Source organism: Tenebrio molitor, chromosome 2 (assembly GCF_963966145.1).
Source record: "Tenebrio molitor chromosome 2, icTenMoli1.1, whole genome shotgun sequence".
Classification (NCBI taxonomy): domain Eukaryota; kingdom Metazoa; phylum Arthropoda; class Insecta; order Coleoptera; family Tenebrionidae; genus Tenebrio; species Tenebrio molitor.
This window is the reverse complement of record NC_091047.1, coordinates 29,723,845-29,745,170: the sequence shown is the minus strand read 5'-3', so window position 1 is coordinate 29,745,170 and position 21,326 is coordinate 29,723,845. Positions and strand designations below refer to the sequence as shown.

Here is a 21,326-nt window from a genome sequence, read left to right as displayed (position 1 = left end):
TACTTAGGTTAGCTTTTTCTATTGTTCTCAACCATTAAATGTGATATCATTTGAATATTTTGTTTTTTATTAAACTTTCCCTCATTGTTAGACCCTTAATATATTTTTATTTTTGCATCTTTAATATTTCGTTTTCGTTTCTTGGTTTCTTTTTGTCATACTCCCATTCAAACATTTTTTCTTATTTGAACTACACCCATGACACCCATGCTGACGGTATTTATTTTTATAATTTTCGAGTAATTCTGTCGTGTTTATTGAAAAATTTGTAATTAAAACCTTCCCCTGTTAGGTATTTTTCTTGTTATTTCAGTCTTCCACTGACATATTTAAAGTTCAAAACATAAAGAACTTTGATCCATGATTACGATTTCATCATAAATCAATTTTCTGCACACTCAGGACCTTCCGTGATTATAAAATAAGTTCAGCAGCAGTTATCACTTTAGTCTTCAAAGATTTTTTTGTAACTCAAACATGAACTTATGTGTAATATTTGTGTTTCTGAGTGTTCTCAGCTTAAACATTGCTTCCAACTCAAACAAGACGCCAAATGACATTCCAAAAGATGGTAAATGAAAGTTTTTCCTAAGGGGTTTTATAATATTTTTTCTTGTAGGAAAGTTTGGGGTTGAATTTTATAAAAAGATTAAAATGAACTGTCCTAATGATGTATGCTTCGAGGATGGAAATTGTGTAGATCTTTGTGAGATACACATTTGGTCAAAAAGTAAGTTAACGAAGAGCAAAAAATTTAATATAGGTATTAACGACTTGCAGGAAATTTTAATTTAACGAGTGGAGCATCCCAGGATTTTCGTTTTAAATGGGCTAAAGTGAGTTGCCCCAATATTGTATGCTTCCCAAATGGAAAATGTGTAGATCTTTGTGATATTGGAATTTATCCATAGTAGTACAACTGAAAAAAAATTCTTGTAGACGTTATGTAAAACCAAGCAAATAATATACAATTAAAAAAACAGAATACAGTTTGTTATTTTCATCAAGTGCAAACTTTGCAGAATTCATTTTTGTTATCTTTGACCTGTGATTACACATTTCTCATGTTATCTGCCAAGTGTTTGCAATAATGCAAACTCAGGACTAATGATGGTTATAAAATAAGTTTATTCGATTATTTATCAGACACAGGCATGAACACCAATTTAGTTTTTGGATTTACGTGTGTTTTGGTCTCAAGCTATGCAATCAGCTTGGACAACATTTCAAACGATATTGTTAAAAATGGTGAGTTGTTGTCTTTTCCACCCACTCTTCTAATTTGCATTTTTAGAAGGGCCTGACACGTATAGATGGATCCGAATGAATTGTCCTAGTGTAGTTTGTGTTGGGGTCAGGAGTTGTATTGACATATGTGCCACTTTAAATTTCGAAGGTATAATTTAGAAAAACAAGGTGGACTAAATGTACAAAAATTATATAATTTAGGAGAAGCTCGAAGGTCTAGCAGTGGAAGTACTAAATGGATCCAGGTGAAGTGTCCAAAAATAATATGTTTCGGCAATCACAAGTGTTTAGACATGTGTAATCCGGGAATTTTTCCGTAATGAAGAAAAGATGTTTCATACATTTGTGTCAAATAGATCTTTTTTTTTTGTAGAAAAATGATGTACATTTAATTTGATTAAATAAACGTTTGATTTTTTATCTGGTTGACTATAGGCCCAGTTGTATAAAATTTAGGCCCGGTTGTATAAAGCTTAGTTAACATCGTGTCAAGTCGGAAATCCGCCCATTTGATTGGCTGATTCAAATCCAATGAAATATCCCCCAATCAGATCGCTTGACATTATGTTAACTTTAACAACGAACTTGACATCGCTTTATACAACCGGGCCATAGTGTATTTTACGAACAAGAAGGAAAAATGTAGATCCAGAGGAAAATATATTTCCTCAGTAGGTACCTACAATTAAATTTGAAGTGTTTATCATGAATCAAATTTAGCTTTAAGGAAGTTGTATTTGTAGTGAGATACTTCAAAGTTAAATTTCTTATAAATTAACAACACATTTTTAATTTCCCTTGATAAAACGTGAAATAACAAAATATATGTACATATATCTAAAGAATGTTTTTATTTTGTACTTTTATGATGTTTAAAAAAAACCTATTCTAAAATTCTTTCGTGTTGTAATATTTACTTTTTGTAATAACAATAATAAAGTAATAAGTGAATTGAGATTAGTCAGCTATCCTAAATGTGATTTTACGTAGTTTATAGTTGATAAACTTTTTTATCTCTATTAACTGCAAAATTGCGTTTAAAAGAGCTTGATAATCCAAGGTATTTGACCCAATTATAATTTTCTTATAAATCATACTTTGTTGTGCAATATTATTTTATAACACCAAAATATTGATAAAATCGTTAGTTTTTGTGGTTTTTAACGTCAACCTAATGAATGTCAAGTTCTGACGGAAAAATACCTCTCTCAACAAGGTATGACGAAAAATGCAATGACAGTTATACTTTTCAAGCAAACAGAATGCCTACTTGGATTCCAGATTTAATTTTTAAATACCAAAACACAATGAATGCTTTGTAAAATGTATTTTGGGTTGTATTTTTACCTGACTGATTCACATAACTTTCCAACTCTAATGAAATTTAAATACAGCCAGCAATACGTTTTTCATTGATAACTTGATCCAAAAATATGAATTATTTAAAAGTTTTGTATGGTTTGGATGTCCCTCACAAAACCTCACTTACAAAAGTTTTAAAATGCCAGTAATCGACATTTTTTTTTTAATTTAAGAAACTGACTCATCATATATCGATCCTTTCGTCATTGGAGCACATTTTAATTAACAAAAATTATTTCAGAATTATACAAAAAGGAACTGTCAAGTGATTGTCAATAATGCTAGGAGTGTCCAGATTTCATAGTAAATAACGGGGTCAAGTTATAACTAAATAACGTATTACTGGCTGCATTTAAATTTCGTTATGGTCGGAAAGTTATGTGAATCAGTCTGTATAAATTATATAGTATAAAGATAGTACTTGGAGGAATCAGGACTAACGAGCTTGTGATAGCTGAAATATGAAATAAATAAGTACTTTGGATTCAAACCTATTTAAATATCTTTAAAAAACAACGTCTATTGTAGGTCCCACATTTTATGGTTTGTACTCTCATTTGACATATTTAAATCCAATGCTGTTTTTAACTCACTCGAATGAGCCTTTCGCCTCGGAGCGTGTGACGTGACGCCTGACGGTGAAACTAATTCACTGCCCGGAATAATATCGTGGTCCGCCTAAAGAAGTTTTCACTTCAAAAATTCAAGAGGGATAAAATATTGTAACTGTACATTTTGTAAAATCGTTTAATTTAAGTTGGTTTGAAACTTTTAAAATTTTTCTACGGAGCAGTATCTTTCTTCTATTGCTCACCTACTCATATTCAATAATGTATTAAGTTTCTATTTCTTCTTGATTCACAGCTGCAAGACTGCTGAAAACCGGATTACATTGGCGTTTATTGTCCAATTAGGTTATTCGAAGCCAGAAAAATCTTCAAAGGTTTCCCTCTTCGGAAACAATCAAGGACAGTTAATTGGCCGAAGGAATGTTAAGGTGAAGGTTGTTTGATGAAGAGACGTCACCGAGGGTCCACGGCTTGACCGCTATCAGCGCACCCTTACGCTTCACGTCTCAAAGGAAGCATTTAATCGTCTTACAGAGGAGATCTCCGAGCGCACGAATTCCTTTGTTAACAAGTCAGGTACAATAATTAAGTTAGACAAGAGTGACCGTCTGTCGTAATTCGAAACTGACCATGAGTTTGTGCGTAAAACGCCTTTGATGGAACGAAATAAACTGCCGCCCTCTGACGATCTCGTCTCATTTCACCCATCCAAGACCAATTCATTTCCGACGGCTTTTATTGCTTCCCCGACCGTTTAGGGACATCGGAAGAAGGCCTTCGGAACTGTTACGGCCCACAAATAATCATTTTTCCACGTGGGAGGCGTACAAGGCCTACAAAACATTTTTCAATACAGGGTTGTGGTGTAACATCATCTCAAAGAAAAATTGCAATGTCATGAAAAGAATAAGTAAATGAAAAAAAAAAGAAAAAAAAATACTAGCTACATTAAATTTGTACATATTATAATTAGGAATTTTCGATGAATTATGGGGTTTGGAAAAAATAAATTAACAATTTTTATTATTACTCTGTGCCTATCTAGTACAACTTTCTCATTATTAGAAGAGACTTTTTTGGTTTTCGAATTGTGTCTCAAGATCTTGTAGTGACCGTTTTGCGCCGAGAGGGATAATTTTCGTGATGTCGGAATGAAAACAAGAACGAGACGTTTGTTTGTGAAAAAAATACGTTCGTGTAGCATCTACTGACCGTCCTGAGGGATATTAAGAAATGTCAGCATATACAAACACGATATTATAGAGGGACGTGAGTCTGCCGCTCCTATTTCATATATTCTCGAAATGAAAATGCTTCGAGTTTGAAATTATGTTTCGACTCACAGTTTTTTCTGTCCATTCGCAAATATCCTTGCATTTGCTTTAGGAACATAACTCGATTTCATGTTGACACTACAAATATTTGAATGAAGACTATCTACCAAAGATCTACTGTCCGAACGGACAGCAGGAATTATGGAAATTAAACAGGATCTGTTGCGTAGGTAATTAATATTATTACCACAGCTGTTCATCGTGTATTGTCATTGAGACTAAAGCAGTAATATATTTGGCGCATAGTGTTCGGAGTCTTGGATGACCTTACAAAAAATTATTTGTATTAGAGTAATAACAGTAAAAATTATCGGAAAAGTGACAAGAAAAGACATGGAGTGGCGGAAAGCTGTAATATACGGTTTTCCAATAAAAACGATAGCAAATATAGAATGGTAGTGCAGGAAATTCAAAATTGAAGGTATTTGTGATAATATGAAAAAACTTTGAGATAACTAAGAAAATTAAAACAAAAATAATTTTGACAGGTCATCAAATATTTTTTTAATGGAAACATGTCCATTTTTTACGTCATTAGAACCCTTAATCGTCAACGATTGAAACAATAATGTTTCCTGTCACAAAAAAACTCAAAACCCCTATTACAAATTTAATTTGTTTACAAGTTGTTCAGAAAAATTAGAATTGTCTAACAAAATGTGCTCTTAATGTTAATGATGTGACAGAAAAATTTGAGATATTTATGACGATTGGGTGCCGTGATTATGGAGCCATCTGGAGAACTGAATTTTGATTTATTTCGAGCACCTGGAAAAACATTTTGTTGCTCGTTGCACAATGAGTCGCAAAATTCCAGAAAACGGGTGTTGTGAAATATTGCCGAAATCTGGATGCCCAAGAATACGATGATATTATAAAGTAGAACGTTTAGATACTGAAGACAATTCTCACTCTCTACCCGACAAGTTTTTCTTGGTTCATAAGCTAACTGAGGACGCTACCCGCCACTGCAGACGACGCTACCTGGTCGACAGGGATAACCCACTAAATAAAAACAATTAAAAATCATTTTCGAGTATTTGACAAATATCTGTGACGACCGTTTCTAAGCATTTTTACTAAAACAAAATTATACTCGTACATTGTTAAAACCTGTGCTTAGAAGGTTTACATAAACGGCTCGTTAATTTATGAGGGGGGAAAATCCTAAAAAAAATTACGGATTTAGAATAAATGGTACATAGAAAAATTGTTTATCATGACGAGTTCTGTTACTGGTTAAAATTAATGTACTCATTTCTGTTACACCTTGTATGATGTAAATTCATGATGCAATGATGTTTTGTAGTATAGTTGACTCCAGTTGCAAAAAACCACTTGTCATTTGCAACAGCATTTTTTTCATATTTTTGAACCAAATAAGGGCAGAAAGGGACCAGAAAATCATAGTTTGGGTTGAATATTTTCCATATAAGTACAGTTTTAAAGTAATTTCAAATGACTAATGCCATAAAAATGCTGTTGCAAATGCAAAGTGTTTTTTTGCAACTTGAGTCAACTTTAGGTAGGTACATGTTGAGGAAATGTGTTGAGGATCTGAAGAATGCTGGTGGATCAGAAGGTGGCTGGAAATTATAATTTTTTTTGTTGATGGAACACAAAACTTCAAACAAAATGTGACATAAAAAAAGATGGAATAGAGAAAAGTTATGTGATAAATAAATGAAAATAAAATAAAATCGTAATTGTAATAAAAGAACATTTTAATGCAGGATCGGTATTATACTTTAGTTTTTAAATAAAAGTACTATTGGGGACAAAATACTTTGGTCGTCATTCTTCTGTCACTTCAAAACAAATTAATGTAAACCAAGCATTAACGTCAAGTCAATAGTGATGACAATTTCAAATTATTGACTTTTCTCTTGTCAAAAATATGGCATCTTCCACCATTCAAAAATTTAGAATCATCTCCCTTGTTTCTGGGGGATTGTCCATGGGCCAAATTGCCTTGTGGAAACCTTTTCAATTTTTCCTCCTAAGAATATCTCCTTTAGTTGTCCATTTTTTCGGTATTTAACATTTTGCAATGATGAGTTTGACAGTGACAGTGGTTGACAGTAGTAAAAAATAAGGTTAACCGTCCTAATGCTTGTTTTACAGCTTTATGTCAGTCAACTGACTTTGACGGCCAAAGTAATTTGTCCCCAATAGTAGGTACATATCAGAAAAATAAATGAAACAAATTATAACAATAGAAATAAATTAGGAACTTTACCAGAAGACAAATGGAAAAGAGATTGGTGAAGAAGAAGTGAAGTATAAAATAAATAAAATGTGAAGCAAAAAAAAATAAAGACAAAATAATTTACAATACGTAGTTATTTGTGTATGAAGGCCCAAAAAGTCGTCTGAGTCTGGGTTATCTAGTCGAGGCGCAGCCGAGACTTGAAAACAGGCGAGCACAAAGGCAAAAGTTCGTTTAGGCAAAAATTTGGAAAAACATGAATTAATTGTAAATTTTGAGGTTATGTTTGACAGATGTCAAGTTAGGTATATAAACTGAAAAATTTTTTTGCCGGTAGAAAACAGCTAAAAAATAATTTAGGAAAAAGTTTCTGGATAGTGTGTAACATTCTGATAAAAATATAAAATTTTTAAGGAGAAAGTTAACAAACAAATTGGAAAACAAATGAAGCTGTGAAGAAACAGCAAGATAACGTAGGTATGTGAAATGATAACGATAAAAAAAGTTGTTAGATCAAAATGAGGAATGTTAAGATGAGAACACAGTATGCAGAGTTAAGAAAAAAATGATGACAGGTAATAATTGTAATATGTTAGAAAAGGAGAAATACAACTAAACAGGATTTCTAAAGAAGAAATTCTGTATTGCCAAAATATGGGTTCAGCTGTTGAAATTAAATAATTGAAGATTAACCGCAGTTTAAGAAAAACATTGATTTTTTTTTTAGTTTAAGTAATAGAGCTTTTATTTGCTACCAACTGTTGCATAAAACTGTATCTGTATACGAGGGTGGTTCATCATTCATTATCTCTAATTTAGAAGAAAAACAAAAAAAAAACATCCCATTTTTTTTATCTCATCATAATCCGATAAGACACTTACTGACGTGTTTGATGACTTCAAAAAATATATTTTTTGTTTGTTTCCCGAGCCACATAACATTACTTCAGGAAAATAAACACCAGAAATGTTTTCTTTTAATTTTGAAAATAAACAGTAATTAAAACGATTTAGACCTGATCAATAAGGAAATCCCTTAAATATTTTGAAATCGGCATTAAAGAAAGCATCCACGAAACTACATTTGATTTAAACCGAAAAGTTTTCTTGATGGAGACACATTCCTTCTTAACTTTTCCTTTGAAAATATTTTTGAGCTTTGCGGAAATTGGCGTTTATACAACGTTAAAAATATATATTATCGCCTTCCTACAGCCGATCGAGAACCAAAAAGAATTATTGTACTTGCTTCTTCCAAATTTGGAGGCAAACCATTAACATATTTGGATATTAGACAGTTTGTGCATTACAAAACACTTTCTAAATAAATATGTACATATTTATAAATACAACATACCATAAACAAAGTATGCAACTTAATATGTATATTTTTAATATTTGAGTTTGATGGGTTGTTTAACGGGACAATTCATTGTTGTAAAAGTTAAACTGCATTAAATAAATTTGGCTTTAGAAAGGTTAATGTTAAATTTTTTTCAAAAGGGAGATGTTAAAATATATACATACATATAAATTACAAGTTTTGTAGTCTTTCACAACTTATTCTAATTACGTATTTATACACAATTCAGATACTTCAAATCTAACATCTAAATATTTATTTAAAAGTTCAGTTTCAGTATCTAAATATCTAGAGATTAATTGCTGAAAATAACAAGAAGATTTAAATTTGTTAAGATGCAGATATTGGTAAATGTTAGAAAAACTCTCTTTGAGAAAACATATAACGCACGAAAGATTATCTTCATCCCTTTCAAATTCATAGTTGAACAAACTTCCAGAAATTTGATCATAAAGGTCCATTACGTTGCAACTTCATAACTTAATTTTCTTAACACGGTTATACTTTAAAAAACTTCCAAACGATGCTATGTTTGTGTATAAGGCAGCGTTTTAAAAGCACACAAAAGGAATAGTTAGAAAAGAAAAATGTTAATTCTCCTGAATTTTATTTTTCATGATTGAAGCCAGACCAACAAATAACAATTATATTTATTTCTCTAGTCTTTCTTAGTGTAAATAGGTATTTCTAGGTTCACATTTGCAACTGATTTAGTTACCTTTGGGAATTCTCGCGAATCACGCGAATGTAGAAGTTTAAGGTTATTCATTTTTTTCTTCTCCACTTTAACTTTTCTTTTTGCAAAGTTCGCGTTTACATTATCTGTTTTATACGTGTTTGATCTACGAAAACTGCAAATGTAGGTAAAAAATTAAATAATCGGTAATTTATTTTTACTTAATCAATAACCGCACAATGACATTCTAAACAGGCACGCAATTACTCAATTAATGTGCTTTTTAGGAACCCACCGCAAGAGAAACTACAATGAAATGACATTTTAAATTCAGGTCGGCTACATTGATTAAGCACATCGATAATAGGGGAACGATTATGATCTCGTTTCGATTGTTTTCTGAGCACAATTATCTGCCATAAGTAATTAATTTAAATTAAATCGCTACGACGTCTTCCTTGATGTGATCAAACGATACTTAATTTAGCGTCCAATCGGAAACGATCCAGCTTTTAGATGTTTTATTGTTTGAAAAGCTTTTCATAATTGAGCGCCCCTTACGACAAACAATACTTAAATATTTAATCCGCATCCGATTCCATTTTGATCATTAACAGAACCATGTTGACGGAAACAATGTATCAATTATTCACTTGGCCAAACCTGCTGACAATTAAAAGGTTTGAGCATCTGTTGTCAATGAGCTCTCGTCAAGGGTTCATTTTTAAAATTCATTCTTTGAAGAGTACTTAATAAATCGTTTGAAAATTGCCATAAGATAGTAAGAAGAGCAAAATTGGAGTTCTGCAGTCGTGACAGAGGCAGGAATTTAAACAGAATTTGACGCAATTCTCTGGAAGAGTAGATATATATATGTGAGCATTTCCACCAATATCGTCGGATGGCGGCATCAGCCGAGCCAAAAGGACCCTTTTTGTTAATGTTTGGAATTTATTTACTGTGGTTAATTATTAGTTTTTATATAATTTATTGTGGAACATTTTATGGACTTAAGTTAAGGCGTGGGATTTTTGTTTTAACCCCGATAGGGTCAAGAGCAAGCAGCTGGGGGATTAAGCATCGAGCCCCAGCTGGGTCGTAAATGTCATATCTAATTATCGAGCTCTTGCATAAAATGTTATAGTTTTAGACTTTTTGATACATTCTGTAACACGCAGCCGAAGAATAAAGAGCTGGTTTTGAAGTGTAAAGTTTTGTTTTATTTGAAATAAAATCGTTAATCTAAAATATATATAAAGGATTGTGATTCGGAAGATTTGTAAAGGAAAACTGGTGTGTTGCTGACACCAAAGGAAACAAAGGTTTGTCCATAATGGAATGGTATTTTTTTTTGAGAATGAGAATGTACTATGGCGGACAATAAATTTAGGCCGGCAAATTTCTGACATTTCAAAAAGGTCAATGTAAGCGACCATTTATTGTCATTATGACTGATGTGTCAGTTTGTCAAACTGAAGGTTTTCAAGCTGTTTGGCGTTTCCTTCGCCCTTTTCGTAACTTACAGATCATAACGCACTAGCATAACTGATTTGTAGTAGCACTTCTCTCTGATGCACGCTTCTTTTCCCAATTTTAATTTTGATTATCGCTGTCACGATGACAAGAATGACAAAAATCGAAAATGGGGTTAGTTGAACATAATGCCAGCTTCACATTTTGATGTCAAGGCAATGACAGGCTGGCCTAAATTTATTGTCCGCCATAGTACTATTACGATCATAAAATTTTGGACATCAAACTTTTGTCACATTAAAAAAATTACTCTAAATCATGCTTTATTGAAACTGTCACATGAAAAATGAAATTGTTGTCAATTTGACACCGGTTTAAAATATAATTTTTTTTAATATGCGAGTACATTTGGGTATTTGTTTTATATTTTTTATTAATTAAAACCTGGTTCTATTCCATTTATCTGATTTTTACAACTTTTTGAATATTTTCTCGGTAAATCTGACATTCACATTTTCAAAATTGACACAATCAAAATTGAGGTTATTAATACATAAAGGTCGTTTTAGAATGTATGACAGCACGATGACATTAGTGTCCAAAATTTTTTGATCGCAATAGTACTATTTGCTCCTACGAACTTTCAAAAATGATTTTGTCAATAAAAAAAAATTCTTGTTTTGTTTTCATACATACATATTTGAGATTTTGAAAATGTTGTGTTGCTTTTCTTCAAACTTCCCAAGCATTGTCGTCTTAATCTCTTAAATATTAATTACTTATTGATTGACTTTTGTGTTTTAGACTCTTGTGATTGTGAACCTTCAAAAATGACCTTGTTCATCGTCACATTTTCAACATTTGTCACACTTCACTTTCACATTTGCTGCTCAAAATCTTTCAAAAAAGTTTTGTGTTCTTCCAGACTAGCATGTATGCCTGGAAAATTTTGAAAATTTCTGCCTCTTTCCTTACAATGATTTTCTTTCTTGTGATTGAGGAAAAATACATAGTGTCGCTAAAAAGTATAAATACAGCTAAATATTTTCAGAACGGTTTAGCAGAGCTTGTTAAAATTTGGCACACAGTTAAAAGCATTGAAATTCTATCATTTGAGATTTTTTCAGTTTTCTTCCATCATTTGTTTTGAAGATAGAGGGCTAACTTGATTTTTTTTAAATGGCACGAGGATCAAACTTAATTTTTTGAAAAGAGTATTTTTGTGAATTCAGTAATGTAACACATGTCCACATCTCCGCCATTTGGAACATCTTTTTGGCATAAACATTTTTTCCTACAATCGATGTAGAAAGTAGGTCTTTGCGCTTGCATTTGACAACGCAAAGTTGACGTTTTCCGAGGACTGTCACTTTGTCGCTCACGCCCGAAAAAATGTACAAAACGCTCGCTCTTCGAATTTTTTGTTAAAATCAGATGTCGAGTGATTATTGTAACTAGTGACAACGAATAAACAGAAAGAATTGTTGTGTCAGTTTGTGTCGGTGTTCTTTGTGTTTTTACAAAAGCATTGCTCAAAAGCCTGTTGAAGGAAGGGAAACTGTTGAGGAAGCGTTTTCGTGTACACCTCCCGAAATTGCAAGGGCAGCAAAAGAACCAGAATGCACACTTCCAGAGGGTGGATTACTTTTCAAAAACCGTAATTATTGTACTTTTAATATCAATATTGTGAATAATAAGTTTCTGATTTTAAGAAGGTATTATATTGATTTGGTCCAAACAAAATAATATGTAGTAGTCATAGTTGCGATTGTAGGAAAAATCTTGTGTGTGTTGCGAGCGCAAATGTACACTTCTATTCAAAAAAAAAGCGTACACGTATTGAGAGCTACTGTAAATGGGGATAATATTAATTAATCGTTTCCAAGAAAACGTATTACTGACATTTTGTATGTATGTCAAATGTGTGAACACTGTTTTTTTTAATAAATTTTTAAATTGTTGTTAGATTGTTCAGAGTTGCCTTTTTGCTTTTTCCACAAATTTGTGAATAAAAGTTTGAATTGTGTTTGTCGTAATTGGTAATACTTGCCTAATAAATAAGGCAAAACATTTATACACATTAAAATCTCTGAAGAATACATCGATCAAATCCAGCTATCATCACGGGTTTTGTTACAAGTTTCTAAGTAACAACAATTAAAAGATAGGTTTACGATATGGCAATCTAGCCAAAATTGTGCTCACTACGTGTAGGTACGCTTTTTTTCTGAATAGAAGTGTACATTGTCGATTTCGAGAAAAGCTCTCAATCGACAATGTATCACTTTGCGCTCTTAATACACAAATAGCTAATGTATTTCGTGTTTAAACTTTTTATTTTTTCTTTGTGATTAATTTTATAAAAACTTCAATTATTTCTTTGTAGGCACAGCTTAGTTCGTAGTTGTTAAGCTCCCCAAAGAAACAAAAACAAAAGTGGATTCCGGTAATAATTTATATAAATCTGCCACGACAAATACAATAAATATTACCAGCTAGGAACAACACGTCTAATATATCGATCAGGACTCTACTGCTTAGAGCTATTTTTGCTCCACTCTAAACAATGAGATCAGGTAATATTCACCTTAACGATGATAAGATTTTAGTTGGGTTCGCCTGGAACCCACTGTGTCTGGATATAAAGTCATTATCATAATGCAGGGTTCAGATTGGACTAAAATGACCCAGCCATATTTTCAATAATAGTGTTAGGAAATTGCGTCGGGGAATATTAGATTACACGTTTTGTTTGTAACCGTATTGTGTCCCATCAGGTAAATACCTAACTTTTTATGAATATTCCACATGACGACTCACCTGTCAAAGTAAAACGCATTACTGTTAAATATTAACCACTCGATAAGTGGTGTGTTGATAATGTTGATAAGTAGTAACAATTTTTCTTGGTGTAATAAAGCGTGCATGTAATTTAAGGTGTCGATCCTTAAGCCACCGATAGGAAACATAATTCAGAGGTGCAGCACCCCTACGTCGAATTCACCCCGAGCGTGCATTATAATTTTATGAAAAAATCCCGAGTGCGTATGTATAATAAAACATTTTCAATTTGCGCAAATCTAAATCTTCCGTCTCGAACGAACGTCTTTTCGAAACTTTAACAATTTATTTTCCACGCAAATCCCCAGTCGAGAGCTTCCGCCGTGTATAGATATTTTTGTGATATTTAGAGACGGATTATGAGATGCGTTTCGAGGAGTAGTTGTAGTGAGAAGATTGGGGAAGCTTCGATTTTAATAAATATGTTAATTCTGGTCGAACCGGGCGAGAAATCTTAATGAGAAAACTAATTAAATGAGAGTCCGCAGTTGGAAACACAATTGAAGTGGCTCTGTTAGGAAAATTTTACAACTGAAAATGACAAGTTGTTAATTCCACCTGATTTAACAGAACTCCGTTCAACTGAGCAGAAAATATACTAATTACTGCTCTCCGCCGAGATAATAATTATCAAGTGATAACTGCGGGTTATTATCGAGTTAATTAGATCCATTCGCAAGAAAACCATTCTTCCAGATTTACTCGTGTTCCATTCAGCCGGCATTCACACACATTTTTCAATCTCGGCGAAATTTCGACAATCCCCTCTTAATTAAAAGCCTCTCCGGCAACTTATTCCTGTATTTTAATTATGAATTCATGTCTCCGCTCTCTATACTACGTTCTGCAACTTAGATTAAATATTTCTTTTTAACAAGCTCCTAGAAACGTGACTCGAATTTAATTCGTCTCGAATGGAAAACACTGCCAGGTAAAAATACCTTTTTACACTTGATAATTTTTTTTTTATCTAATTAAGCAGCAGGAGACGGGAAAGCTTTTAGCCCAAATTAATTTCACATTACTCCACCTGTTTATTTTGCCTAAATTTAAATTAAACCATAATATGCCACAGATTGTTGTTTTTGGTTTAATTGGCACGTGCCCACCGGGGCCCGAAAAATCACTAGTTGCGTACTCAGGCAACCAACAATACCGCCGGTAATGCAGATGCCCTTAACTTGACGCTTTTTCTGCGAGATCGATGCAACTATTTGTCGTCCGACTTCCCATATTTGACTCCGATTCTCGTTATTATATTTTTTGTGCCTGTTCGGCTCCCTTTTGAGAGTAAACCGTCGGATTCGCTCGAGACGCGGTGACAGCTCGAGTCGGATGACATCAAATTAAATGTCATAAATCATGAGTCGAAATTCGTTATCTAATAACGAAGCAATTACATACAGCTTGTGACACTGGTATATTACTATTATTAAGTTTTATTGTCGTTTTTTGGCGGCGAAGCGTCGCAGGTTTCGCCAAGGAGTGGCTTCACTTATCCAGGATATAAAAATTTAACGAACTGCAACTTCAAACAGACTGTTTCGATTTTGCATCTCATCTGAATTGCATGGCGCACTCCGGAGCGCGGACATAAAACTGCTGATTTTACGACCAATAACTTAAGCATCAATTGGACTAATATTAATTCCGATAATAAAGAGACACTTTGCATACAAAGAAAGTTAGACAGACGGTCGTAAAGAGAGCTGCGAGAGGAAGAGCACGTTTGCTTGATAAAATTCCAGACACGGCAGTTATATTAGAATTTTAATGTTTTGGCAAAGAAATAATAATAAACCAGGACACTTTCTTTTCTTCGTCGTTATCCTGGTAACAAAATTCTCTTGCGGCTGACCTAATTTGCAAAAATAAATATAAATTATATATTGTCAGTCAGAGATCCTTCATCTGACGAAGCTGATTGCCTTTTTACGGCAAAAACGCCACTTCTACATGGAAATGGAATTCGTGGCTGGCGCCCTCGCTCAATAATCCCGTTTATCGGATTTGCTTGACAAATATCGAAAGAAAATGCAAAAATCTGGCGTTAAAAGCGCCGATCTCTTATTGAAATTCACCACAGGTACCTCGTTAATTTTATGCCGTTTGGATTTTAAGTGAAACTCTTAAAATTTCAATTCTTTGCCTCTAGGTGGCTTTAAAGCTGTTCGACCCGGCCCGAGCAACAGGGCAAGACACCGAAGTTTGTTTCGGGATTTACATGCATTATGCAAATCGCAATGAGGTCAAATTAAACAAGTTGCATCACCTTACGGATGAAGGAGGGGGAGAAAGGTCCCGGCCACAAGCAATACACACTTAGATTTGTCTTACGTCGTCCATCGCCGGACTTCGTAACAACCTGATATGCAATAACGCAAGAAATGAGGTCGAAACAGATTCGGGAACGGCAAAAACTTCACTCGGACCGTGTGATATATTATACAGGAACGAAAACAAAACAAAGTCGACGAAATGTGAGGAATGCTTAAAGCTCGAGCTTGCGGTGGGCGCTTTGCAAGGGACGGGAGCGGCTTCAGGTTTTAAACCAGGGTGTAACGAGAAACAACCAGAGAAAAACACTCTGGGTTAGCACCGGAATAAGTGAGATGCTAGTCACACGGGTTGGATGCTCTGTTAGTTGTTCATTTATCATGACTCACGTAAGTTTCACCCCTGAACTTAACTATATTCGTTTTCAAAATATAATTCCTACAGAAATTCTCTAAAACAGCAGGTTTGGTAAAAATTGCAAAACAACTTAATTATCTTTAATTTCTCAAATCAAAAATTATAATAATTTTATTACATATCATATAATTATATATCGCGCGTTCCTGGGCTGAATAGGCGTTGGAAAAATTAAACTGTTTAGAACAGTGTAAAGTTTGAATTTCCCGCCGTTTGACACGAATGACATTTGTTTATGTTTAATTGGGACATAATTGAACATGTTTGTTTTCAGCAAAGAGTGCCTTTAGATATTTGCTTCGAGAATAGGAATTGTTAAGTTATTCCATTTTTAATGTAAAACATTGTAAAGATAAGAAGAAAAAAAAAGATTTTTTTGGCTCTAAATTTTAGGTTAGCTGTCAACATGCTCCAATTAATCTACGCGTTAAAAAAGCACAACAATTGACGGTTTCCAACGCCTTCCCAGCCCAGGATTTCATTTGAACGCGCGATATTTCGAAATGAAGTAGAAGACATAACTATATGGTGAAACTTGAACACAGTAAGATAAAACATGAAGAACATCACAAGCAAAAGAATGGTGAAGGTAGACTCAATATTAAGTAACGGGTGTTTTTTTTAAATTTGGTATCGAAGTTGGCGTTGAAGAGACAATTGTGAACGCACCACCGGATTAACCTGTTTAAATCTAACCTTACTTTCTGCGTTGCCTGTGTTTTTAATGTTCAGTTTGAAAACTCAGTGTTTTTAAAACGAGACAAATTTAAAATACACCTTTATATTTTAGTTTTCCAAATATTATTTTATCCTGAGCAGCTTCTGGCTGTGACCCTGCAATTATTTGTTATTCATTCTTCTCGTATTATTCCCGAGAGCAAATTAATAAATATATGAAAATTTAATTAAAAGTCTCCTTTTATAAAGCTCTCCTGGAAATAGTTTCAATAAAAGTTTGAGCTTAATAAGCTCGCAGAACGTACTTCGTTCTTGTTATTCACGTAATCAGGTAATTGGAAGGTAATTAGAGTGGAATAATAAAAATGTCCATGTGAAGGGACACGTGATAGTGTTTATGGCAGGCAATTACCAACCTATAGAAAATAATAAATGTATTCCATCGTTCATTCGTTGATTGCCAATATTAGTCTAATTTTCGTACGGACAGAAAAAACACCAAACGTCCATCAGAAATACATTTACGAATAATTATCTGTTGGTTAAAAATTCAGAGTTAACACGTAACCGGAGCCTTTCCGTGCCTTCGTGCATATCGAGCGTGACAATTAGGCCAATCTCAAACGAAATCTTCACTTTCGTGCCGAAGAATTCCTCTAATAAATCATATCTAGTCTCTAATCAATGTCAGAACAATCGTGGCCGAAAAGAAAAATTGAAAGAGCCGAAGCAGGACCGGTAATTAAATTACACAAATTATGACAACAACAGTAAGAAAGACACGCCCAAGAAAACGAGAAGAGGGACAACCAGGATAACGGTAATTTTACAACATTTAAATGATGGTTGTTCTTTCAGTTGTTGTTATTGTAATTAATGTCTGCTTGAGGTATAAATATCGTGTATAAATTTTTAATTTTTGTCAACGCTCCCTCTTGTCGGTGAGAGAAAATTTAATTATCATGAAATCAGTTCCCGGTTTGGAAAAGTGGCAATCTTTCCAGTGATCGATTTGGCTTTCAGCCGCCGCAAAACCGCGGCTTTTTCAGGGCCGCCTCCGGGGAGCTTTATCGTGGTGAAGTCACGCGATCGTTAATGAGATGCGTCCGAAGATAGTGATGCTGATGTATAAATTAAAGTGGCTATAAATCGCTCGGCCCTTCCGATCTGTGCTAATACAGATTAAGCACAATAAGCCTTGTCCGGTCCGCATATCCGATACAGTAATATTGCTGCAGCGTATTTATCCACTGGTTCGGATAATTGCAAGCGCGTTTATTGATAGAGCACCGGGTCGGAGCGTGACGACGATGACGGCCACCACGGGCTCGACGTGAGAACAACGGCCGAATTAAGGGCTCTTTTGCCATGTGCGCAAGATGGATCGGTTTAGATACTATCTGCAATACCCAATGGAAAATTTAAATGCAAAGGTTTGAATGGATGACTCCGCAGGCTCTCGAAATGGGAAAGAGCAACACTTTCGGTGGAGGTTTTATTTAATATGCATAAGGGTCGTAAATTTGCCGGAATTGTTGGTGTAAAATACTGACTAATTTAGATCACGTACATGGTTTAATAAATGAAAGTGGGGGGTTATAATTTGAGCTTTCGATTTAGGGGTCTAGGGTCTAAATTTAGAAACATTGATCAAAAATTAAAGTACAGTTCAAAATATCAAGAGAAATAATTAAAATGAGTTTTTTTTATAAACAATGCGACTTTATACGTAGTTACAGGAATGGTGGAAAAACCGCAATCTACGTGGTGAGAATCAGAGAATATGACATCCGGACCTGTTCTAGCAAAATCTAAAACTAAATATAAACTGCCCTTTGAAAGGTATGAGCAGTGGTGCAATTCGACGAATATAAAGGACGTCAATAACAAAAAAGCATTACATAGTTATCTTCACTTGGATTTGTGAGTTATCAATTTCATTACCGCACTAGTGCAGTAATAATTTCATTACCGCATTCATTGGGATAACGAGACTATTACACTTCTAAAATGAGTGCGATATGGTATAACATAACTCACTGTGATAGATAAAAGTATACGAGTATTACTCGTAAATCATTTTAGTTTCACTTTATTTCTTATTCGTCGTATAGGTACTCTCGTACAAATATGTTGACCTTTGCTTTGTATTTAAAGTTTTAAACGATTTAGTTAATTGCGTTGCAGTATGCTCTTTATTATCATTTCGTGTTCCGGAAAAAATCTTCAATGAGATAATGTCCCTTTCCAGCAAAAGTACTAGATCAATTATAATAATACAAGAATCAATAATTTTGTTCAAATTTATGGAGATCATGCCTTTAAGTGTCAACCTCGGAACAACCTAAGATTGTTTACTTTTTGTTAAATTGTGGTAGGTTACGACTACAATGTGCCTTTAGTAAACACATTATTATTATTTTTTAAAACAATACAAGAAATTTGTTTTTTTTTTATTTGTAAGGTAGAAGGCGCACATACGAGTCCTAATTACGCGACCGGTGTAGTAGTTTACACCTCAAAGCATCCCACAAAGGGTTAATGTCCTTGACAATGACAGTTTTCAAAACCTTGGTCTTGTAAATACCGCTCAACCTGCGTCCTAATCCGTTCCGCTACGTTAAACGAACAGCATAATAAATTAATGACCCGCGACTTCCCCTAGAACTATCCCAATGAAAAGACAACAAACAATGAAATAATTATTAGGCTACGTTTGAACTTTGGCCAGTCCTCGCTACAATACCTGGATTTAGATTCAGTATTGATCATCTTCCGTGTTTAGTACCTTCCAATAATATTCCATAATTGTGTCATACTCCACCAATGAAATTCACGATCTGAACCTTTACAATGATTAAACGAATATCTATTGGTCGAGAGAGAACCTAATCCCGATCCGTTACTAAACATAAACAACTTCTCTTATCAACACCACAATTGAACATTTTTTGCTGGTCACTGGAATAGAATTTATTTTTGTTTATCCATGCATTTTAGATACACTACGTGTATTCGTATTGACTATTTTGTTTGTCTCACCGGTAGTCAATACTGATGGACCTTGAATGTTCTGCGGGATGGCGTAGGTCCACGTTTCAGTGTCAGTAAACACAAGAAGAAACCTCGAAAGTACGTCACGCCAATATTTTGTCAATATTGAATCGGATGCGATATGGGGTCAGCATGCCAATAGCTCAGAATTGCAGACATAGCTCAAAGATGAAGGTATCTGTGTAGGACGTCTCTTTGATTTATCTCGATTTGGAAAATTCCACTACCAGAGGTGAATTATTGCACAAGATTTGTACGAAGTTTTGCCCAAAGCCGGACAAAATGAGGACAATTGCCAACTGAATAAATTGCAGCTAATGGAGGTAAAAATTGCTATTTCTTACGAGCTCTGAATCAGAAATCGGAAAATTAACTAATAATTTTCTGTTTTTATTGTTGTTAAATTCGGTTCGAAACCTCCAGGCTAACAATCTGAAGCGTCACTTCCATTTCTCCTGTAAATCATTAATTGAGGACCTGTTACTTTTCCGAACAAATTAATAGAAATTTATTGGCTATCGCATGCACGTAAATTCGCATTCGTACCTGCAAACGCCGCTCCCGATGCTAAACAAATTTTAGGAAATCACGGTGCTATACAGCACATTTCCTGTTTTAAATTAGATTTCCGGGTCAGGCGACGAAGGGATTGAATTTACAAGTCCCTTCGGAAAACTTGGCTGTCCACCTGAATTTTCCAGGTCCAGGTCTCTGTGTACCCTTGTACGTTTGTTAGAGGAAAATCGTCTTTTGCGCTACCTCATTAAGAGGACCCTTTGTTTGGATAATAAGTTGGTCTCATGCTAACATGCATGGGGTTTCTGCCCTGCAGGGTATTTTGCGAACTTCGCCGTTGCCAAGTTTCGACTAAAAGCTGCCATTACGAAGGGATATTTTTCTTACTTTGTGAACTTTAAATCATTAATATCGAGAGGAGCCGGGAAAGGTATGCAAGATGGGGGCAGTTTCGAAGGGTAAAATAGGTGGAAAAAGGTGTGTTTTGCACTCTGCATTGTATCGATCCACATCAAAAGTTGTATTTATATTTTATTAAATATTTTTTAAATTATCCCTTAAACTACCACGGCAAGAATGTATTATGGAAACATTTTTTATTTGTCAAAAATCTGGCTTGAAAATTATTAAATGTTAAATAGAAATCGCTGCTGATTCGGTCTCGCCCAGGTGTAACTAACAACTAACCAGAATTGTAGTTACGTGCGCGAAGCCAGGATTACCACAATTACTAATTCATTCGAAAGACTAAAAATAACGCATTTTTTACTACTTTCACTAACTAAAAATAGATGATCAGCGTTACTTAGTCTACCACGTATCAAAATTGTGTGGTGTAAGTTGTGTTTGGGGAAAAATGTAATTGAGGCCAAAATGCTATTAAAGTGTGTCAAAATACTCAAATAAGACTAGATGTAAACATGAAATCAGAAGTATTTTTACATAAATGCAACTACAGCAAATTAGCGCACGTAATAGTTATTTACGAACCGAGTGCAGGAAGACATTTTTCGCGCATGAGCGCATTATTCCGAATTTACTGAATACGTCTTCGCACATCGAAGTTTGTACAATATTTTTTGAAACGAACATTGTGTCTGATTTGTCGTGTATCCTTTATGCGTTTGCCAAAATGTCAATCGAATTAATAGTGATTCATTTTCACTCTTTCGAAATTTTCAACATCCAAATTGGAGAAATGGTGTTTTGTAAACCAGAGTTTATTATTACCAAGTCAAATTATTTTCAGAATGCTCCAAAAGGCGAATGTTTTTTGGATAATTTTGAAGCAGTCGTGCGCGAAACCTAC

At 34.2% G+C, this 21,326-nt stretch overlaps 1 protein-coding gene and 1 long non-coding RNA gene across 3 annotated transcripts in view; one reads left to right on the top strand and one right to left on the bottom strand.

The window, feature by feature from the left end:
• Positions 1–21,326, bottom strand: part of side-VII (sidestep VII) — a 395,213-nt gene that overhangs the window by 114,871 nt on the left and 259,016 nt on the right. The window lies entirely within an intron of this gene.
• Positions 413–1,668, top strand: LOC138124578 (uncharacterized). Its single transcript, XR_011157198.1, has 5 exons — positions 413–571; positions 620–730; positions 781–1,248; positions 1,295–1,396; positions 1,450–1,668. It is a non-coding gene; the product is annotated as an uncharacterized lncRNA (long non-coding RNA).